This window comes from Sitophilus oryzae, unplaced genomic scaffold (assembly GCF_002938485.1).
Source record: "Sitophilus oryzae breed Bouriz unplaced genomic scaffold, Soryzae_2.0 scaffold_488_pilon_pilon, whole genome shotgun sequence".
In the NCBI taxonomy this organism is placed as follows: domain Eukaryota; kingdom Metazoa; phylum Arthropoda; class Insecta; order Coleoptera; family Curculionidae; genus Sitophilus; species Sitophilus oryzae.
In genome coordinates, this window is record NW_022147071.1 from 1337968 (window position 1) to 1363393 (window position 25426).

A 25426-nucleotide genomic window follows, 5' to 3' on the forward strand; every position below is an offset into this window, starting at 1 on the left:
CAGTTACTAAACAGAATCACAACAGAATGCTAGAAGCTACACAAATAAACAAAAACGTTGAAAATGCCGACGCACTAGTGAGATTATGCGATTTACAATGGACCACCTTTCGGTGTTGTTGGTAGAAATTTAAAGAGTCATTATTTAATAAATAATAGAAATTTAAAAGTAATATAATAATATTACAGTTGAGGGTTGGAACCTTTGGTGTTACACAGCAAAATAAAAACACTAAATCACCACAATACACCAAAACACTTTTACTTTTACACTGGACGCGCGTATGAAAAATGCCTGCCTATATCTAGATATTTGTAAGTTTTTATAAATTAATTTATTGCAAACGCTGGAGAGAGGGGGCGCTACTATCGATTTTTTGCCCCGGTTCAAAAAAATTGTAGATCCGGGGCTGATAGAAACCAGCGCCAACCCAGCACAATATTTTTTCTACTCGTAATAAATTTCTTGAAATAATAATTTCTGAATATTTTTTAAAACGTAACTCGCTATGGAAAAATATTGTTTTATACACGACGATAAAATTGCATTATTGTCTCCCGAAATTAATTCATTCGCGATTTCATCGCTCGTGAATTAATTTTTTCAGTCTGTTGTATAAAAAATAACTATTAAAAAATATTTGTAAAAGTCCACTGTGAGTAAAAATCCAGGAAGTTTAATAAAACAATTTTACAAACAGTATTGTTTTCAGTAACATTTTACATATAACTATTATTATTTATCGCTCTGAATATACGTAACGTATGTTATAACAACCACGAGACGAGTATACACCATTAATACCATGAATTACTTGCCATTCTTGTCTGTTTACATTTGAATTAACGGAAGTACCTAGCTACCGTCCTGCAATGGAAGTACTTCCAGTGTCATTACACCCAACACAACGACGTATAATGGATCTGCTAAAATTTATTTTATTTGTTCACTTACTTCAAAAAATAATACACAAAAAATCAAAAATTACCTTGTTCTATAGTTTGTCTCATTTAAAATCTGTCCAACTAGTCATCCAAAAAGTGACACATCCAGAGAGTGACTGTCAGATATTCTCTCGTTTGTCAGACTTTTTTGTAGCTATCATAATTTTTTTTAAGTAACTAAAATCGATTCATATTTTTATAAATAAATATAAAACGGCAGAAGCAAAAACAGATATGAGACTTGATTCATATTAAGCACTGTATTTAAAATATTCATTAGATAAAATATGTATTAACTATTACTTTCTTTAGATTTTTTATTTACACCAATTTTGCATATAGCAATCATCATATCAGTAGCAATCTTGACTGAATTTTTAAAGAGAAAGTTTAAATGATAAAAGGTAATAAAGAAAAAAATAAACAGAAGTAACATTAGATGGAGAGTTGATATACCAACAGGTTTAACAAAATGAAAGAAACAATAATTTTATTTTTATCAGGTTTATATTTTTATGAAAGTCTAGTACAAATGCTTGATATTTTATTATTTATTTTAGCTTTTACTTACTTTATTGGGTTTTGTAAAGGTGTACTAAAATACAATTTTTAGAAATATAATAAATATTAATCTATTGGTAATTTAGGCACTAATGAGTGAAGTTTCTGCTAAAACTATAGATAAAGAAATATTAATATTTATTTTAATTTTATTATTAACCCGTTCAAAATTGCGCAAAACTAAGATGGTAGGCAGATCTATCACCTTTTACTTTTGCTCAATTTTGAACGGGTTAATAATAAAATTAAGATAAATACATTAATATTTCTATATCTACAGCACATAATATTAGATTAAAATTTATTTTTCCATAGTAACTTACTGTTAAAATTGCCTTATATCTTTTCAGTCGAAAATCGTAAAAATAACTATTAGATTTCTGAAGATTGTATTTTTTTGCAAGTATAATTTTAAAACATATTAACTCTAAAAATTCTAAATCCAAACCTTTCTGTTCAACCAGTATTTTTAATGAACTCGGTACGCAAATTCTAAAGACTGAATAATTTTAAAACAGAAATATATTAAAAAAGAAAAAGAAAGTCAAATGAAATTGAATTTGTCTAGAAATTTAAATACTGTTAATTATCATGGTATTATGATGAGAAACACTTTTTAAACGTTAAAAATAATTTTTAACAACTTTTAAAGTTGTTTAAGCGTATCCAGGTCAGCGTATCAAATGTTCCTAATTTTATTTTTAAATAAACGTTTGTTGTTTTACGTTTCAATTAGCAACATTTTTTATAATAAAAATTATTATATTTTGTTTATTTATTTTACAGTTCGATCTAGGGAGACACAATATATTAAAGCAGAATTATCAAAACGAAATATGGTTAATTTTTAACACTCTGTCTCTGTATAGTACAGAAAAATTAAAGTTATACCGTTTGAGTTTTTATTATTTGTCCAAGACAAAAGATTCAACATTAAATATTAGTATATAAATTGAATCTATGAATCATAAGTATATAGGTAATTGATATAAGGATATACCGTTATGGTATAGATAAAAATACACATATTAAATGTTAAGCAACTTGTTTCACGAGTCTGAATATATTAATAAAAAAAATGTGTGGGAAAATATCGAAGTGGTAAATCCTTGTGCACACCACTAAATCATCGAATAACATATACAGGGTGTAAAAAAATAAATGCGAAAAGGCTACTTGGCTAGAAGGCCTTCTAGCCTCAATAGTCATCCTTAAATAATTTTGTATGGAAAAGCCAAACTGAAAAATTTGATATGAAAAACCCTACTTATTTTTAAAAAGAACGCACTTTATCGCAATTATTATTTTACACATAGTATAGTATACGTAGTACTAGTATTATAAAGTAAGAAAAAAGCAGAATAACTGGTGGTTCTTTATGTAAGAGAACCTTTAAGAACTACTATATTATCTACTATTCTGTGTTATTAATAGTCATTAGGTATGCACGGTTGGTGTTCTTTATGGTTTCAAGTTATTCAATATATTTTGTGTTATAACGTAAGTAGGTATTTCTTGTTCAATATTTCATATACAGGGGTAACTGAAAGTTCCGGAACAAGTAAAAGTAAAGGTTAATCTGGACGGCGCCGGCGCCTACTTTGTTAACGCGGAATCCGAACCGCGTTTCCTCGGCATTATCATTGTCAATGGTCTAGTAAACTGACTTGGCCAATGCTTAATATTTTTAAAAAATACCACCAATAATTTTAAACATATATTTTTTAAATATTCATTGACTCAAATATATTTTAAAATTCAAGGTAGCTTTTAAATATAACACTATATTCATATTATATGAAAAATCGCGGAGGGTGAAATGGGTATACTCAAAAACTAGCGAAAATGACCAGCTGGTAGTGAATAAGATGTGGTTGAAATAGAAATAAAAAAGTTTATCCAAAAATTCACATTTTAAAAATATAATATTATATAGATTATGATATATATATATATATATATATATATATTATACCAGGTATTACATGTGAACATTTACTATAAAATGTAACACATATTATATGTGAGTCAACAGAATAAAACTAAACACATAATTATTTTTATCTTTATGTATAGTTATTTTTATTATCGATACAGGTATTTTTAAGTAATCGCTTTTATGTTGTCGTTAAACATATATTTTATTGATGGGTACTCATATATTCTGTAGTACATACCTAGAACCTAGATATTTTGCAACGTAGTATGTGTATATTGCAATGACTAAAGAATCCAAGGACAAATAACACCCGAGAGCAAATTGTGACGATGTCACCAAACAGTGCCGTGGCACGTATTTTTCTTAACCTAGCTGTTTGAAGCAATATTTATATTTTTTGATAATTGTTTTGACTACGCCTATGGTGTATCATCCTAATTAATTACGAAAAAAACGTATTAAAATGTTAACAAAAGGCACAAAACTAGTATCGACGTATAGCACATATCAAGTACATATAGATGTTAATTGAAATTGAAATGTATATTTTTTTATATTTTTCACTCAGTAGTTTTATACAGGTACGGACGAAAAGTTATTACTCCTCAAGCCAGTTGAAAAACACGTAGGTAGCGCTCTCTACTCTAGAAGTAAGAGTCATATTGACATCACAATTAAATTTCTCATGTCAAAAAACAGCCCAGAAACCAATTTTTATCCAAATGTTGATACCTTGTATAAACAAGGGTTGATATTAGTTCAGAAATTATTTGGAAAAAATCGAAATAAAAATATAAATTGTACGCCCTGTATCTCCGAAACGAAGCATTTTAGGACATACATTTATACGAACTTTTTTACGTATTTTATAGGTAGAATATACAATTTGGACCACCCTGTATATTTGTACATTTTATATACAAGCCAATATAACACTATCAAAGGAACGATGGATTTTACGCAATAACAAAATGCTCGTTGCCTACCGTTCTATAAACAACAATAACATCAGCCCTAACAAGAAATAACGACTGTCCTACACACAATCTTTACTATATCTTCTGTCTCTCAAGTTTAACACTTCAAACAATGGCTTATTGTCTATTTTAACATTATTACGAAACAATTAAACAACAATAATTAAAATGTAAACGGCGAAAATGGTAATAAGAGAAAGAATTGTGGAGAGTTATATTCACGGTGAATTTTTATAATAGCTTTAAATTTACATTAAAAAAATTTCACCATGTTTATTTGCATTTTACTTTCTTCGCTAACGATATGGTTAAACTCTCGTAACAATAAAAACGGCCATTATCCCAGTCTGCAGGCTGTTATTTAATATTTGGCCTTCGAAAATATAGGCATTAAAAACGTATACCAGCCAGTTTTTTGAAACAGTTTATAGGGTACAGAAATACATATACAACTTTCAAATTTACTCAGTTGGAAAATATTCGAATGCCGAATTTCAATAATGAATAATAATTTAATGTTTTGTACTTAGTAGTCTTGCCAATATGTCAATAATTAATAACAATTAAATAATATTTCTACATCTGTATAATTTTTATTTTATGACGAATGTTGACATATTTTTTTTAAATGCATTACAGTCGGATTATTGTCGCCACTCAGTACAGCAACTGCAATTTCGGTAGAATTTCATGAATTTTGATACCAAAATGATACAAAAAAAATATAGAAAAGTTATATTACCCAAAACGTAATTTTTAGTAATGTCTTCTTTTGTTTCGTTCAATTTTGTTTTGTCACGAGCCATTTCCACGACGTGTCGGTATCTATACCCGAGACAAAGGACTTTATTTTTCATAAATATCAGTGAAATAAGTAAACCTAGACGTTTCTAAAATATCTGTTGTTACGATGATATTTCTTTAATTATCTTGTTTTATGTTGATATATATTCCAAAAGAATATATAATATTTGAACACGCGTATAACACGGAACAGATTCTGTGATAAAACTATGGTCCACGGGCATTTTTAAAAAGCAATGTTCTCTTATTGTTTTTAAGAGAAAACTGTAAAAAATACTTTTGTTAGCACACAGCATGGTCTGATAACAATCCATTCAAAAATAAGAAAAAATTAGACGATTGTTTTAAATAGTCATGTTGTTTTTACGGTTAAAATAAGAATGTTGCTGTCAACTTAAAAAAACCTTAAAAAAGACGTCATAATAGCATGCAAATAAGATTTCAAAACAACTCTCACTCTTTTAAACGTTTTTCCAGTACCTGAGTCAATGCCTGGCAATAAAATAAATACCCATCTTTTTTTTAATAAGTTATTATTTTCAGAGTGATTACTAACAAAAATACAAAATAACAATAAACAATAATCTTAAGTTTAGACATATAATTTCAGTCTTGAGAGAAAATCATGCCTAAGAAATCAATTTTACACAGCTAATGAATGGGAAATTGCCTACTTGATTGCACAGAATCTTAATTACAGTTGTTTATAATTTGATATAGAAAACTAATTAATATGGCATTCTTGCAGATGTATTATTGAAAGAAAATTAAAATTAAAAGAAATGCATCCAAATAATATGCATCCCAGCACTTTCTAATTAATAATAAATAATAAAAAAACAATTATAAATGTTCTTTGGTTTGATATTTCTCATTAAAAATAGAGAGTTCGATTTTCCTTTGTTTACTTATTTAATTTATTCGTTATGAAACAACAAGAATTAATGATTGAATATTAATTTCCTTATAAGGTTGTTTCTAAGAGATTATAAATCTATTTATATTATATAGGTGGTACTAAGAAATTTAAAATAGAAATATATGAATTGTATGCAATGAAAAATTAAATGCTAAACTATATTTTAGTATTTTAAATTAGTATTAAAAATATCATCATCATTATTTTCAGCTTATTCAACCATTTCCAATTATTATAGTGTAGAGTGTAACCTCCCTCAAATATTTAGGTATTTTCTTTGCAATTGGGACCATTGTTGGCTATGCGGGCCTAAGTTATCCCAAGTTTCATCCAAATATTGACGTTGCTTCCGAAATTATTTGGGAACAATCGAAATAAAAATGAAACTTCTACACCCTGTATCTCCGAAACTAAGGATTTTAGGACATACATTTATACGACCTTTTTTACTTATTTTTATCTGCAGAATATACTGCCGAAGTTTCTGGAATACAGTTCGGACCACCCTGTATATGGCGAGAGATTCCATATAAGGCCTGTCAATACCTTGTTTCGCTAGGGTAATAAGGAGTATATGTAAAGTTATATCGTTGATTTAAAGAATTGGGAATATTTTTTCAATCAACGATTATATTCTAAAATGTGAATATAGAACCAAAAACGCAGAAACGGCGCCGGCGTGAGGAAATACAACTAATGCTTTTGCACGGTCGCAAATCGCCAAGCTCGCGTAAATGCCAAAGTGCCAACTGGCTATCTTTCACAGTTAATCACTTCTTCGTGCTCTCCTATAGAAATCGTGATAATTCCATTTTACATTCTTGTAAAAGGAGATCTTTTTTACCGTCAGGTGCGTTCAAAATCGCTTATATACCTAGATATTTGCGAAATAATATTTAATGAATAGAAACACCAGAAAATATACCTCGGTTTTTAATATTTTTTCATCAAATACAATCTTCTATAGAAATATTGTCTGTACGCTGTTTAGCCTTTTTCATAAATACATCAATATCAATCTAATTCAAGGCAAATGTTTTTCTTTCATTAACAGTCCCACGCCCCCTCCTTTAAAGGTTGCTTAAATGGGCATTTGCGGGTACATTTGACCATCGTGGCCGGCCGGCGAGCGGCGAGATCTTTTATTCAAAGAATTTCCAACAAAAAAGACAATAATTTTTAAACGTATGTACGCGCGTACAGACAAAAACAAGTCAACCATTAGAAAGTACAAATAAATCATAGCGTAAATAAGAAACGTCAAAAAAAGTAAATCATATACACATAAGTATGTTAATGAGCAAAACAAGCTTTATTCAAACAATTTCATTAAAAAAGAACGCAGAATATTTTCTTGAAGAATAATATATACCCCCCCCATAATTATCATATCTAGTGAAATTCAGTCATTTAGTATTCAATAAAAACTGGAATATATAAGGTAAATTTAATTATACATATATCAGTCCATTTAGTGTAGAAAGTGCATTTTAGTGCATTTGCTTAATGAAATCTGATATAACCAAATGCTGCTAATAAATAATGTAGCATTCCGGCAAATATCTGTGTTTTGACTTTAATATTAGTAGCAAATAAATAAATATTTAATTTATTAGATAAATTGACTTACCTATGTAATACTTTTTTTGTGAAAGGTAACATGTCACCCAATATGTTTAACGTTTTAGGGGATATAGCAGCCCCGAAGTCAGAAGCAAAAAAATAACAAAATGAATAAAGAAAAACTACTTAAAATTGGCAACTATTTTAAATACACATCACAAAGAATAGCAAAGAAGTAGTACAAATATATTTTGCCGCTATATCGACATATCGATATTTTTCTCAAGTAGAACATCCCTACTACAAAATAAATCAATTTTCTCCACATTAATAATGCCGAATAAAATTCCCTATACAATCTGATAATATTTTGTCCTGTTTCAGTATCTAGAGCGGCCAGTTGGTCGAGACAATACAAAGTCGAGATCATAATAATTCCTTGTCAGCTTTATTGTTCGCTGGGTTGTAGTTACGCCCGCAGATGTCACTCGGAGTGGAAAGAAAGTCTCGGGACTTGTCATTAATCCTGTTCTATCCGATGTAGTACGCGTGACATTTATAGATAGTACCGATATTTTAATCCTTCGATTAGATAGATTTATTCGGTTAGAGAAATAAATAGGTTGAATTAGAGAGTTGAACTAAATAAGGCAGTTAAATAAATCTCTTGGACTGGTCTAGAATTCGTAAAACTCGGTACTTTTCAAAAACAATTTCTTTAAAAGACGAAACAAAGTAGCACGATTCAATTTTTTAATCTACAATTTATCTGATCTACTCTCTACAATCTGTGAAATTAAGAAAAATATAAAGGTATGCCCATTAACTTTAAAAATATTTAATTAAAAAGAGCGATCTTTGATTTTTATATTTTAATATTGGTATATCGATAACTTAAAATGTCGATATATTTAGACGTCCCTACAACTATTTGCTCTAGTTGCTAAAACGAGACACAATATTATCGGATTATAAAAATTTTATTTAGAATCATTAATGTAGAGAAAATTCATTTATTTTATCACTTCAAAGTTAACTTGGAGAAATCTTAATGAAAAATGATAATGATTTGCCGCTGAATGTTCAAGAACAGCTGTATGGTTAGGTTTAAAGCAATTTATTATTAATTTATCAGTTTTATTATTGTAATTCCTTTACAGTAATTTACAGCAAAGTATGTTTTGACCATTTCGCTAAATATTATAAGATTTCACCATTGATAAACCATTTATTTTTTTTATTAGATATAGAATAATTTAATGTCTAGTTGTTTTTCGAATAGTTTTCAATTTATGTCAAAAATATTGCAAAATAAAAACACTAAATCACCACAATACACCAAAACACTTTTACTTTTACACTGGACGCGCGTTTCGCTAACCATGTTAGCATCATCAGCAGATGATTATAAACTTCTCTCGTTAGTTTATAATCATCTGCTGATGATGCTAACATGGTAAGCGAAACGCGCGTCCAGTGTAAAAGTAAAAGTGTTTTGGTGTATTGTGGTGATTTAGTGTTTTTATTTTGCTGTGTAACACCAAAGGTTCCAACCCTCAACTGTAATCAAAAATATTATTTGCAGCTCAGATCAATGATCGTACTAGATTTTTTCAGAGCTATTGCGGTTCTCTTCCGATCTCTAGGTTACATTCTTCAAGTAAAAGTCTGATTTCTTTTAGACTGAATCCTCTATATTAGGGTGGGTCAAAAAAAAATTATTTTTTGAAAAAACGCGCAATGTTTGTTAAATTGTAAGTCCGCGCCCCCTAGCGTCTACATTCGAAAGCTTATTATTATTGTTTATACGGTATAATATCTCTCCTCTACGTCTACTTATTTCTCTGAGGTAATTCCGCCTTACCACATCAAACGCTAACCTGAATTCCTTTCATTTTGTTCTCTTTTTTTTTCTCTGCGTTCTGAAAAATTATTACGACGATGGCCTGAAACAATTGCGTCTGTAGTAAAAATACTCGGCCATTCTTCGTAAACACTACCGTAGCGGTACTTGTAGTACTTTACTAGCCATTTACGGCGTGGTCAGTCCGAGCTAATGGACAGTTGAGGCGACCGGTTTGTTTGAACTACTAATTTAAAGCTTTTACGTAGTACCGTACGATCCTGGTATTTATTCTGCTTTTAAGAAGTCTACTTTAATGTGTATGCCCGTACTCAAAGGAGCTTTCATTATTCAGACGATGTGATTTGAGAATCGTTGTCAAATATTTTTAGCAATGTATACTGGGTGCGTCTCAAAATTGGTCCACCCCCTATAACTTCTTTATTTTTTCAGATAAAAAACGAGATTTGGTTTGTTAGTATAGCATGAACATAAAATATACCTTATAACCTTCATATTGTCTTCTTTTTGGATAGAAATCCTTCAGCCCTTCAATCGACGAACTTTGACTGTAAAATCCTTCATATCGAAGGAAATTCTTCAATTCTGGCAACACTGGTTCGAAGTAGTATATCGAACATCGTCTAGCAATCGATTAGAAGAAAACCTAGATTTTTCAGGATTGCCAGATAATTACGCGAGGATACAGTTAGGCAGACTGTTATAACTGCGTCTGTGAAAAAATGGCTTGTTACAGTATTGCCAACGGAACTGACGGATATACGTACTACGTCGGATGCTATGAGGCATGACGTTCCATTCTATAAATCTTTGAAATATATAGATAGGTGAACGATATTGACCGTTTGACCGATCATTTCTTTAACTTGTCTGCTCAGTCTATATGAGCAATTATGAGCCCAGTCAACAATTATTAACGAACGAAACAATGATAAATGTTATAAAAAATTAAGAAAAATAAATGACAATTTTAAATAAATTATAAAAAATATACAAAATTAGAGGTTTCTGCTGAAAGAGTATCGCATATGGTTTATTTGAAATTGTAACATGCGGTTCATAACGACAATTTGACTCGAAATACCAAGTGTGTGGTACCAAATTATTCGTAAAAAAATGCTTTTTCCAAATATGCTTGAGCCACGCTTGTTCCGTTTGAAAAAAATGAGATATGATTAAAAATACGATTTCAACATCTTTTAACCGGCCAGGATAAGACATGAAAAACGTTAGACGATCAAATCTATTTTTCTAAGGCTCTTTAATTAAAAATTTTAGTGTTTTTAACACAGCCATGGCACTCTAGACTGAAATTTAAAATACGATTTTTTTAAGCAAAAATGTTAAAAGTTGACATATGGGATATGTCACTCTATTCAGAGTGTTATTTTCTATCGAATAAAGTAGAAATATACGGAGGGTGCCATTTAAAAATCAAAAGTTGTAGTCATTTCCGGTGAAACAGGAAGTGACCAAAAACAATTGAATACGTCAATCAATCCTAATTTATGTCATACCAAATATGTTTTTTTTTATGTGAAAGAATAAAAGAGTTATAGGGTGTGAGCCACTTTCGAGACGCACCCGGTATATCATTCTTAATGAAACTACCATAAAATAATCAACATCAACATTCCAATTTTCCTTTCTTGATTTAATTAATCTTACTAATGATGTAACAGCCAATTAAAATATTATGTTAAGAATATTTTTCAAGGTAGCGACCCACCATGAAATTCTAGCCACCTTTAAAAGGCATCAAAGAAGGTTAATACATTCTGTCTTCTAATTAACAAATGTTAAATTCTGCCACATTTATTTATTTTTCCTCTTAATTAATTCCTATTAATATCAGAGTTACAATTTTGGAATAAAGTAATAGGAAATCAAGACAAGTTTTTTTTTCAAACGGATTAATAGCAATTAAAACCCCAATACCTGTGTACCTATACATTTTTCAAAAATCTTAAAATATGTAAAAAAACAAAATAAAATATACGCGTTTAAGTGTTTTTTCGGAAACTTGACCGTGGTTTCACCCCCTTGGAGCTGGAATTTCGAAAAATCCCTTCTTATCGAACCTCTACGCCCTAGAACCAACCTGTATACCAAAATTGAGCTTCTTACGTTGAGTGGTTTGAGCAGGATCGTAATTAATGAGTGAGTCAGTCACTTAAGGATTTTATATATTAGTAAAGATATGAAAAATGTGATCGATCGTTATTTCCAAGCCAACTGGAGGCCATTTTTTTCAGTCACGCGGTATTAGTGTCAATTCCAGGTTAATTAAATTAAATGCACTCCAGTATCAAGCTGCAAACTGTACCAGCATAAAAAATCGATATTTCTAATTCTATTATATCAAATGGTCTGTTGAACTGATGCAAGAGCAACAGTAATTGGACTTATTAGAGCAGAAGATATTCGATGCTGCATGTTAATTTGTAATAATTAAGTTAATAATGCATTTGTTCGATGCAGGTTTGCCTATTTTGCACGCAAAAGTACCGTACTAATTTGATTTGTTTGAATTCTGAAAAAAATATTTTGCGGATTCTAGGCAATAACATTATTTTAAAAATAACGATTTTTAAATATAATATAATATACACGCAAAGTTGTTTATTAGAACATAATGAATCTAATAAAAATAAATTAATGTAATTATGAAATACTATATATCATTTATTGTAATGGTGATGATAAAGCAAAGCAAGAATTTCCATTAACATACAAACTGGATCAAATTTTCTCACATTTATGTCAGCATGAGAAAAAACAATATGGCGATATTATTATATAATTTGGTAATATCTGAGGGGTAGTTTCATCTCGTTGGAATTTGACTTTCGAAAAATCCGTTTGCCAAAAATAAGCTTTTTACGTCAAGCAGTTTAAGCCGAATCGTGGTTAAGAAATTATCCAACTTTTTGGAACACCCTGTATGATTTTTTAAAAAAAATTCAAAATATGTAAAAAAACCAAATAAATTATGCTTGTCCAAGCGGTTTCCCGAAAGACTAACCGTTTTTTAAATACCAAATATTGTAATATTTGAGGGGTGTTTTCACCCTCTTGGAATTTGAGATTCGAGAAACCCCTCCTTATCGAACCTCTACACCCCACAGTCAATCCGTTTGCCAAAAATCAGCTTTAAACGTCAAGCAGTTTAAGCAGAATCTTGATTACTCAATGGTCATATTTTATGAAACACCCTGTAAAAAATTATAAAAAATCTTAAAATATGTAAAACAACAAAATGAAATATGCGTGTTTAATAGTTTTTCCGAAAAACTCACCGGATTTTGAATAAAAATATTCTAATATTTGAGGGGTGGTTTCACCCCCTTAGAATTCGACTTTCGAAAAATCCCTTCTTACTGAACCTCTACACCCTAAAGTCAATCTGTTTTCCAAAATTCAGCTGTTTACGTCAAGTGCTTTAAGCAGGATCGTGATTAATCAATGACTAGATTTTTTGAAACACCCTGTATATATTTTTAAAAAATCTTAAAATATGTAAAAAACAAAATAAAATATACGTGTTTAAGCGTTTTTTTTCGGAAACTTGACCGTTTTTTAAATAAAAAATATTGTAATATTTGAGGGTTGGTCTCACCCCCTTGGAACTGGAATTTCGAAAAATCCCTTCTTATCGAACCTCTACACACTAGAATCAACCTGTATGCCAAAATTGAGCTTCTTACGTTGAGTGGTTTGAGCAGGATCGTGATTAATCAGTGAGTCAGTTACTCAAGGATTTTATATATTAGTATAGATGATCTAGGATTTTCTTATAACCTGTAAATAAAACAGAGTCACTGACTTAACAAATAACAATTAGATAAAGTTTTAATCGATTTCGACTGGTAAACAACGGAAAGGCAAACATCAAAGTAAAATTATTGTCGTTCGGTGTCATTGGCGCGGTTTTTTCTTTACTTAAGCAGCCATCGCATCGACTACTGATGCGTGAAACACTTTCTTCGCCATTTTATGGCGCATTAGTATGATTTGTTGACCGCAAAAAACAAATCGTCACGATTTTGAGTTAATGCCGCCGATGATTATAGATCAGATCGAACAAAATTGTTCTCTATCAGCCATGAGTCTATTAAGCCGATAAAATAAAGATATCGGATTGTAAAAGAAAGCTGAAAAACTTATTTAATACAATGGTTTAACTTAAATAATACTATGCCTGGACAGATCTATTGATCTTGGGTTTATTTCTTTGTTCTTACTTTCATTGGTTTGAACTTTAAAGCCACTAATTCAAAGAAGTTAAATAAATAAATTTAATATACTTATGTTTTTGTTATTTTTTTATTAGCGTATTTTATTACTTCCTACTGTATCATAAACTATATTATTAGCGATTTTCTTCTAAGTAGATGCCATACATTAAATTCAATATTATACAGTTGCAATGTTATTAATAAATATTGATTGTAGCAATGATAAATGGAGAAAATTCTATAAATTACAGCCACCTTGTTTGGCAACTGTTTTATGTAATGCGTTTTATATATAATAATTTTTACGAAACGACCTGGTATATGTTGTGAAAGTGGAAAAACTATTAAAAACTAATTCATGTCAATTAAATATATTAGAAATAACAAGTTTAAAATTATATGTTAAAAATGACAAAACCTTTGAATAAAAAGATTACGGAAGGAGAATATCAACAAACGAACAACCGTTCTCCGAAATGATCAACACATGTCATCATTGACAAAAAATAAACATGTTGATTAGATAGTTATTTGCTTAAAATGACAAATTAGGGAACTTTTTATTTTTTTAAATTAATCATAAATTTCTCTAGGAAAAAATATGATAAGACAGTTTTTGTGGAACCTCTTGCACAAAAACAAGTCCAAATTTATTATTTCAGAATAATAACTATCTATAATACCGGGTGCATCGCAAAAGTGGCTCACCCCCAATAACTTTTTTATTTTTTCAGAAAAAAAAGGAGATTTGGTATGTTAGTATATGACATAAATTAGGGTTGATTGACGTATCCAATTGTTTTCGGTCACTTCCTGTTTGATGAGGAATGACTACAACTGTTGATTTTTAAATGGCACCCTCAGTATTTTTTTACTTTATTCGATAGAATATGACATTCTGAATCGAATGACATTAAAATCGACGACGATCGTATGTCAACTTTTGATATATTCGCTCAAAAACAAATTGTATTTTAAATTTCAATCCTAATGGCTGTATTAAAAAGACAAATGTTTAGAGAGATGGAAAAATAGATTTGACCATCTCATGTTTTTAGTGTCTTATCCTGGCCGGTTAAAAGATGTCCAAACCGTATTTTTAATCATATATCAATTTTTTCAAATGGAACGAGGGTGGCTCATTAGCATATTTGGATAAAGCATTTTTTTACGAAAAATTTGATACCACACACTTGGTATTTCAAGTTAATTTGTCGTTATGAACCGCATGTTATAATTTCAAATAAACCATACGCAAAAATTTCAAAAGTTGACATATGATATGTCATTCTGTTCAAAGTGTCATTTTCTATAGAATAAAGTAAAAAAATACCGAGGGTGCCATTTAAAAATCAAAAACTCTAGTCATTTGACCAAAGTGACCAAAAACAATTGAATATGTCAATCAATCCTAATTTATGTCATATCAAAAGTTCAAAATTTTTACAGCAAATTAAAGATAATGATTTATAGAACCGATTCCTGCAAAAAAGTGAATTTTGAAAAAAATGTCGATTGGAACCCTATCTCAGCCCTATCAATATTGATATGTATTGATTAATTCGATTCCAAATATCTTGAGAACCATTACTCATTGCGATTTTTACCATCAGTCTTTTTTGACGTAAAAAACGGAAATGTTATAATGGAAATATTTTTTCACTCAGTAGTGTAATACAGGTGCGGTCGAAAAATTATTACTCTTCAAAGCAGTTAAAAAATATGTAGGTGGCAACCCCTACAAATAGGAGTCACACCAATTTTCATTCAAATATGGACGTTAATTCAGAAATTATTTAGAGAAAAACGAAATAGAAATGAAACTGTTACACCCTGTATCTTCGAAACGAAGCATTTTAAAACATAAATTTATTCGAACTTTTTTACTTATTTCTATCTGCAGAATATATGTTGCCGAAGTTACCCAATTTACAATTCGGACCACCCTGTATATCTTATGTGAGTATTTTTTATATTACAAAACATATTTGATTGAAAAATATAAAATAAACTAAACCAGATCAATTATGAGAGATCGTACTAAAACAGCACCGATTTCTCAACGTTTCTGTGCATGTGTATGTTTCGTTTCGATATCGAACTATTTCCTGTCAAAAATAATTAACTTTGCTACGTTGCCACACTTATCCAGCTGATAATTCACCAAAGCAACACCCCGCTACAGCGGTTGTATCGCAAATATACAAAAAGAAATACGATAGACAAGTTCTTTGTTCTAGTTTAGCAACAAACCGTCTAGGGGAACGTTTTTCAAAACGGTACGATATTTAGATAGACGTTTTAGGTGTGAGTGTAACAACCCAAATTCGTCAACAAAGTTGAAGAGGTAATATTTTGGCCAACTGTATAACAAGAAATTTAAATGAAAGAAAGTAACCTACGTTGTGTTAATTATTTTTTTATTGTGATTATCTCGGATGAAGCAATATTTTAGGAAATTTGAGGAGAATAGGTTATGTAAATAAAACGCTAAATTCGTAAATGCCCTACTTATTTTATTAAATGAAATGAAAGGAGTGCCGTACTCTGCCTGGAATTCACATGTAAAAGAGCACGACAGAGAAAACCATGATCACTATTCCAGAGAATCTAACTATGCTGTCCTGAACTTTAATAAAAGAGAAATAATAATATAGAAACTGTCCTCATACCTAGGTTTATAGTTTAATACATTCAAAACATGCCACATTTATATCGTTCAAAACTGAAGAGGTTTTTGTTAGTTTAACGGGTCCCACCCGTAGGTACGAAGTCCCTTGTTGCGGAATCGACGCTAAAGTTGAAGGTTTGGTGCCAATATCTTATAATTTAATAAATTGTAAGTTATTCTATGAATTATTTTATTTATTGTTTTTGTTTGCCCTTTTGCGAGCTAAAATATTCGCCCATGCAAGGTCCAAAATTGTTAGTACACTCAACAAGGCTCTTATTCTCACAAACCACAAGCATCGGCACGAAGGAACAGTAAACGATTTTATTTAGATTACTTTTAAACTGAAATTATTTACAGCATAAATAGATTCCATTAAATGCATTCACATGTTATATATTGTCTTTGTCAGATCAAATGAATAATGAAAAAGCTTTAGAACGAATTACAACAAGAAAACAAAATAATATGATTTAGTTAACATTAGTTAAATAATGAGAAAACATTTACTTTACCTTTAATAACATTCTTTGTCACAGAACTCAAGAACCAAAATAAAATCAATGCGTTTCGAATGGTAGTCTAGAAGCTATTATCTAACAACTATCACCTCTGTTCGTCGCCTGATTTCCCTCTCCCTAGTTTGTGAATAATATTTTAAAAATCAATAATTTTGTTTATGTATACAGAGTGTCTTAAAAATGAATGGTTTGCCCCCCCCTTAAATCTGTAAATTATGTTAAATATTAAGCTTTTTTGTTGAAAATGGCGTCCTAAAAGCATATTCTATATTACTTTTTATTTTGGGCCGCCCCTAAAGTAAATTTCTGTATCCGCCCCTGTTTATCTACTATTTTTGATAGATATAAGGCAATTTTAACAGTTGCTATGGAAAAAAATAAATTGTTTCATTCAATAATCCGTATAATAATCAGTATAAAAACAACCTTTTAAAGCCAACTGGCAGTAAACGCCATTAATTATTTTTTTGAATTAAAATTTTCATTTTTAAAAATTCTCATAGGCGTTTTATGTGATTGAAATACCCTTAAAAGATATGTACACTTATTTAAGATTTACCTTGTATTATTTGTCCCGGTTTTTGAATTTTTCAAATAATGTTGGTTCTACGTGCGGTTCTGTTTTAATCTGGTCTCCCCTACACTTGTCTAATTTCATATTTCAATTAGAAAAAAAATCGAGTGCCCTGTTTTGTTTTTGTCAGTCACCAGAACTGGTCTACAATTACTTATTGGCGCATATAATACATACATAATGTAAAGAATATGTAAGTATATCAATTTTGCGCAATTTTGATTTGCGGCCAAGTTTTGTGTTTCTCGCTTGGGTTACGTAACTGAAAAAATTCAAATTCGATTGCTTAGAATTTGTCCATATTCAAAGAAGGTGTATATTTGATATTACGTGATTGTAAAATTAAGAATATTTGATACTGTCTGTATATTGCGGCTACACTTTTTTAATAGGCGGTTTTTTAAGTTTGGCGTAGAATTTTTAACATCCTGTATGATTTACGATTACCATATTTATAGCAAAGCAGGAACAGACCATCTAAAGTAAATACCTAATATAGTTTCGATTTCATAACAGTTCTTGCATTTTTAATATTTTTTAAGGACTGAAAAATATAATATATTTTTGATTGATTTATTAATTTCTCTAAAACTATCGAAATATATTTACTCCTATCTTAGGATTATGTAAAATGATCCGAAAGGAAGCTAAAAATGCAATAATATATAGGGTGTTAAACTTTAAAAAAATTATCCCGATCCACTCACACTTTTTTGACCCACCCTATGGAAGTTAAAATATTTTCCTGAAATACAGCCTGATACATACTTTAGGTTTGCACTGAAACAAAATTCTTAAGTTTTTTATTCTAGGAGCTACAGATGCCCGACGCACTATTGCCGACCTGTATAGTTATGAAAACTGACGATTTTTGTTAGGCCACTGATTTTATAAAACTGCTTGTTATATACTAATTGAAAGATATAGAATAAGAAAATATAGGCCATTGTAGCCTTACGAGAATTGGTGTAATACTATACAGGGTGGCCCATCGAAAACGTTCCGCAAGGCATAACGGCCAGCGTATTTTTTTTTCAAAAAATCCAAAAACACATCAATTTTGTTTGTGAGGGGGAGGACAAGTTTTGCCCCAAAAATGATTGCAAAATCTTCAACCCTCTAAGCGGGGGTGTCATCCCCAAATTTTTTTTCAAATGGGAAGGGGGGTCAAGTGGCGCCGCAATGAAAAGAGCTTTCTATTCTCTATATTTCCCCGCTTCGTTTTTGAAAATCGGTCGAGTCATTAAGAAAATATGAAGGATTGAAATTTGAAAAGTTTATTTAAACATTTATCAGAGTAGATGATAAGGATAAATTGCTTCGACCAATTTAAGTTTTTTTCTTATTATTTTTAGATGTTTAAGCATTTTTTCACTTGCCACAAGGTTGAACGATCAGATGCGGTAATTGCTAGATAGCTGTTCTGTGACTTGTGCGTTGAAGTTCTTCTCAATATCGTTAAACTGACCCACAATAGAATTTCCAAAAATACCAGCCCACACGTTCAATTTCTAAGGGTTTTGTGTGTGCACCTCGTGAAAAACCCTGGGGTTGTTTTCAGCCCAGTACCGACAGTTGTGCCGATTAACTACACCGTTCAAAAAGAAAGTACACTCATCCAAAAAACACACATTAAATAAGAAATTATTATGATTCGCCACTCGTTCACTCATAGATTCACAAAATTGCAAGCGACGATCAAAATCGTCTTAGTTGAGTTCTTGTACCAACTGAATTTTGTACGGGTAGAACTTGCGTTTTATTAATATCCTTTGGACACTTGTACGATTCACGCAGCGCACCGGTCTTATTGGCTAATTTTCTTGTACTCACCGTACTATCCATGGCAACTTGGCCCAATACGAATACCTTCATAGCTTCATTTACTACAGGATTTTCCCTCTGCCTCTTTTTATTCATAACAGAACCAGCAGTGGGACTCCGTGTTATATAGAAATCTATAATAGTATTCTATTATCCCTTTCTATCGGAGGACGGCGATAGTAGAGTTTATTGGCACTCTGTGCCGATATCGTTTTTGTTCGGCTGTTTTCGCGTATTTTTCGCTAGCGATCCTATTAATCCTACAAACATTAGCAACTGAAGCGCCTGATACAAATTTTGGTGTTATTTTCGTCTTTGTTTATCGCACATTTAGATAATGTGGAAACATACACCGGCGGGTAACATGTTTGTTTACATGATAGATAACCTAACCAAAAATTAGTTTAAATATTAAAACATCTTCAGTAAAAAAAACTAAGAATCTTTATTATATCATTTTGATTAGCAAAATGAGGGTAAGTGCCGAACATTGGAACTTACTGTTAAACGTTTGCGAGAACAATCCGGAATTAATAACAAATAAATTTAATGGTACTGAAGGAATGCAAGTGTTTCGGTACAATTGAATAGTTTAGGATATGGTGAAAAAACCGTGGATGGTTGGCGAAAAGTAAGTAAGTATGTTATTATCCTGTCACAGACCTTTATTAATCTGGAAATAAGTTATAAATTAAGTGGTAAGAGTAATATCACAAACTTATATTTATTTTCAGACGCTTACTGATTTACTGATTGGAAATGCAAAACAAAATCAAAGGCTTCTGTCATAAAAATGGAGCAGCAACGAACTGGCGCCCGAGTTAGGATTTGGAAAAGTAAGTGCTACTTTATGTTAGTTGAAAAAAGTCACAAAGGCATTTACATTATCATGTTCTTTAAGTTGTTTGTTAATTGGTGTTGGTTATAGGTTGAAATTCTCAAAAATATGGAGACTGATGCACCATCCACCAGTGCCATACGAACTCCCTGTGCCCCATTAAATGTTGAGATTAATGCAGCATCCACCAGTGCCTCACTAACCCCCAGTGTAAAAAGAAAGTTGGAATACAAAAGCACTCATTCAGAAAGGTGCTATTCAGGCGAGCTCAATCGGCGACATCGACAGTTGAAATATTTGAAGGCCGTTCATGTTTATTGTGTGTTTATTTCATAATTATTACCATATTATATATATTTTTTAAACAAAATAGTGTTTATTTGGTACAGAAACAAATTATAATCTTCTAGCCTTTCCTCTTCTCCTGCTGCCATGATATTTATTATGTTAATTGGCAACATATTTAAATAACTCTCACACAAAATAGAGTTGTCAACAACTCAAAAACATAAAGAACAACAAACAAAATCTTAGATTAGCAAATTCCTCTGAGACAAAATAGGTAACTTAATCTAATAACCTTAAAAATGTCAAATATTTTCTCAATACGCGTGCGCTACGTAGAATTCGATACCAATTGAAATGTAGAAATCAAGCGACCAAAATAATCGCATCTTATCGATATCGTTGCTGCACGGAGTGCCGATCCTATAGAATTCTGACGATAGGTAGAATTCTACATGACACAGAGTCCCACCACAGTTTCGCGAAACTCTGCTACTAACTCGCGAACAATTTTGCTATAAAGGTGGTTGTGAGGATGGCGTTCATTGAATATCTGCGCAACCCGATACATTCATTATTTTTAAAATAAAGTTCGATTATTTCCACTTTTTCTGCATGTGAGTATACTAATAATTGTTAAAAACTTTAACGATATTGAGAAGAACTTCAACGCATAAGCCACAGAACAGCTATCTAGCAATTACCGCATCTGATCGTTCAACCTTGTGGCAAGTGAAAAAATGCGTAAACATCTAGAAATAACAAGAAAAAACAGCAAATTGATCGACGGAATTTATCCTTATCATTTACTCTGATAAATAATGTTTAAATAAATTTTTCAAATTTTAATCCTTCATATTTCCTCAACGACTCGACCGATTTTCAAAAACGAGGCGGGGAAATATAGAGAATAGAAAGCTCTTTTCATTGTGGCGCCATTTAAGATTTTGCAATCATTTTTGGGGCAAAAGTTGTCCCCCTCACAAAACAAAATTGACGTGTTTTTGAATTTTCTGAAAAAAAATACCTTGGCCGTTATGCCTTGCGGATCGTTTTCGATGGGCCCACCCTGTATGAATTGCCTTTAATAACACATCCTGATGGAACTTTATTAGCTGTTGATAGGTCCGTCGCGGCGGAAATATAAACACGCCATTACTACCGAAACCGGAAGAAAATGAAACTCGAGACCGTTTCTTCTGTTTGAGAAAGGAAATGCGCGCCCGACGCGACAACACGTGACGTATACACAATCTCAGATTACCACATTTTCTTCTTTTCTTCTAAACGACGTGCACTTGATTTCACTCACAGAACACACTAAAGAAGAACGCTAACTCCCATGCAATTTTTATTTTCAAAACGGTTTCAAATTTGTAAAGAAATCTGTAATCTGTATATTGAAGTGGCGCCATCTAGCCACCCAGGAAAGTAACAAATGTGGCGGCAAATTTAAATAGATGCAATTTATTTTAAGTTAAGATGGGGAGCATTGACTTGTTCAGTTAGGAGCCAATCAGATTTCTACAAAATAATGTGTAGTCATCTGATTGGTCCCAAGTTGGCAAACAAGTCAAAATGGTAAAAAACAAGGATTTATATATAAAGGTTAAACCAGGTTAAACTATTGTAAAGTGTTAAATGGTTTGCTTATATCATTTTATGTGCATAAAAACCTACAATAAATAATTTATTTTAATTTACAGAAAATTATAGCATGAAACATTTTACAAACAAATAAAACAACAGATTAAAAAGTATAATATTTATTATAGTACCAGATTTAAGAACACATAACAAATATCGTTGGAATACAAGAGAAAGTGACGTCCATTAGAAACAATGTTTTATTTACGTGTATTTTTTAAATATGGACTTGAACAATTGTGTAATATCACATTGTGGAGTTTATGTACAAAAATATGGAGTTGATCAATATTTTTTTGTAAAAATATATGGCGTTGTAAATATTACATTGTTAAAAAATAAAATTCACGAACATTTGGACTTGGTTAGGTTACCTCACCTCACTTTCTCGGATTATTAAATAAAATTGTTAGATAAATCAAAGACCTTAACTTAAACCTTACCTTTAATAAAGATCTTAAAAATCAAACACAAAACAAAGTTCAAAAAATTCAAAAATACAAAATCACGATTGCAAAAATGAAGATTGCAAAAACACAGCCAAACAACCAGAAAACAGCGAAACGCACATCTCCGTTCAATTGCAAAACACAACTGAAGAGGAAGGAGGAAGCCGGAAACGGAAAACTGATTTGACATACAGAACAATGACAGAACATAATTAATAGGCCTATTTAGGCAACTATAAAAACAATTTTGTACGCAATTGTTAGGCAACTAGAAAAATTAAAATAAAAATACGCCATCTAGCGCCCCAGGAAATTACTACCCCAAAAAAAGTTCGTTCAAGGTCGTATATCTCAGTTGACTGGCCCTGATTTCACTTGCCTGCCGTATATAGTTCAGCGATCTTGAAAAATTTATGTGGCTTCATTCATAATAAGAAAATAAACCTGTAGCGACTTATGGTGAGATAATTGTTATAAAATATGGTAGCTGCCGTGTCTTCTAAAGAGACTTGAAAAGATCCCTTTGTTTCTTGCATCGCACTTTTGACTGCATGAAATATTATGGGTCATATTTATGTTAAGCTTTTTTTTAAACTTTAGTGATATATGTATATGGCATTTTAGTAATTTTAATGAGAGTGAGATCAACCGTAATACTTAATAATATTTGACATTAATTCTCCAGTTAGCATTTATCTCTACTAATATATAAAATCCTTAAGTGACAGACTCTCTGATTAATCACGATCCTGCTCAAACCACTCAACGTAAGAAGCTCAATTTTGGCATACAGGTTGATTCTAGGGTGTAGAGGTGCGATAAGAAGGGATTTTTCGAAATTCCAGTTCCAAGAGGGTGAAACCACCCCTCAAATATTACAATATTTTTTATTTAAAAAACGGTCAAGTTTCCGAAAAAACGCCTAAACACGTATATTTTATTTTGTTTTTTACATATTTTAAGATTTTTTAAAAATGCATACAGGGTGTTTCGAATTGATTAATTGATTGATTAATCACGATCCTGCTTAAAGCGCTTGACGTAAAAAGCTGATTTTTGGAAAACAGATTGACTTTAGGGTGTAGAGGTTCGATAAGAAGGGATTTTTCGAAACTCGAATTCTAAGGGGGTGAAACTATCCCTCAAATACTAAAATATTTTTTATTTAAAAACCGGTGAGTTTTTCGGAAAAACTCTTAAACACGTATATTTTATTTTGTTGTTTTACATATTTTAAGATTTTTTATAAATTTATACAGGGTGTTTCATAAAATATGACCGTTGAGTAATCACGAATCTGCTTAAACTGCTTGACGTTTAAAGCTGATTTTTGGTAAACGGATTGATTGTGGGGTGTAGAGGTTCGATAAGGAGGGGTTTCTCGAATCTCAAATTCCAAGAGGGTGAAAATGCCCCTCAAATATTAGCTAACATTTGTTATTTAAAAAACGGTTAGTCTTTCGGGAAAACTCTGTTGGTTTTTTTACATATTTTGATCTTTTTTAAAATCATACAGAGTGTTCCAAAAAGTTGGCTAATTGATTAACCACGATTCTGCTTAAACTGCTTGACGCAAAAAGCTTATTTTTGGCAAACGGATTTTTCGAGAGTTAAATTCCAACGAGATGAAACTACCCCTCAAATATTACCAAGTTATATAATAATATCGCCATATTGTTTTTCTCATGCTGACATAAATGTGAGAAAATTTTATCCAGTTTGTGTGTTAATGGAAATGCTTGCTTTGCTTTATCATCACCATTAAAAAATGATTAATTCGACGCGATCGAAGTCGCGTGTACACGCTAGTGACCTTATATAATTTTCCACATAAAATGACAGCGATCTTTATTATATTGTATTGCAATAATTGTTGATCACCCTGTAATATCATCTTCTTCTGAAATCATATATTTTATGCTCTTGCTAGACGAAGTAGATTTAAATTTAGAAATAAAGTTGTCTCAGTGGGGTAAAGAAACATTACCTAAACCTTAGATATTTCAAATGTCTATAAATACCCAAAAGTTTACAGTCGCAGCGGGATGTGCATAAATCTAAAATAAGCCTTTTATAAAATTAGAAACTAGATCAACCGCATTATACAGGGTTACAGTTTAAAAAGAAGCTCTAGGAAATACTTTTTAAAAATTCTATCAGGGAGATCTCAACTCAAATACATGGTCGTGGTGAGTCATGCCTGGTGGTAGTTGAGCTGTTTATTGAGAACCGGCGATATGTTTTATTTTTGGAAAATTATGGTTAATTTTATTACATTTTATAGGATAGTGTTTTCATTTTTCATAATTTTTCTTACTATACTATCTCTATATCTATGACCCAGAAAAATTAAAGATTTTCCTTGATTTAAGTAAGAACAATCTTCGGATTGTAACGAGGTTTTTAACAGGACACTGCCTCCTCAATTAACACCTCAGTAAGATTGATTAGGTTCGAAGCAAATGCAGATTTTGTGAGGAAAGTAGGGAAACACCAGAACACTCATCAATTGCTGTCCTCCATTCGCGAATTTCAAGTTCCAGAGCTTTACGCCCTGGGCTACTCGGAGAACTGTTCTGAAAGGAGCTATGCGCGATAGCCTGGTGCTCCATATGACGCGGAACAGTTCTGAACTTTATGACTCAATTGAATGGAGTGACAGTATCGCGTTCTGAACAGTTCAAGACCTGCAAAACTGTTAGTTATAACTCAGGGAAGGAGGACACAATAGAAAATCACTGCTTTCATACATTCTACAAATCTAGTTTGATTTTAAACTATCGCCCTGTATAATTTTAAGGAGCTTCT

The 25426-nt window shown here is 31.2% G+C and overlaps 1 long non-coding RNA gene across 1 annotated transcript; it reads left to right on the plus strand.

The window, feature by feature from the left end:
- Nucleotides 1-19861: 19861 nt before the first annotated feature.
- LOC115886396 lies at nt 19862-20569 on the plus strand. Its single transcript, XR_004050895.1, has 3 exons — nt 19862-20034; nt 20134-20235; nt 20328-20569. It is a non-coding gene; the product is annotated as an uncharacterized LOC115886396 (long non-coding RNA).
- Nucleotides 20570-25426: the final 4857 nt, after the last annotated feature.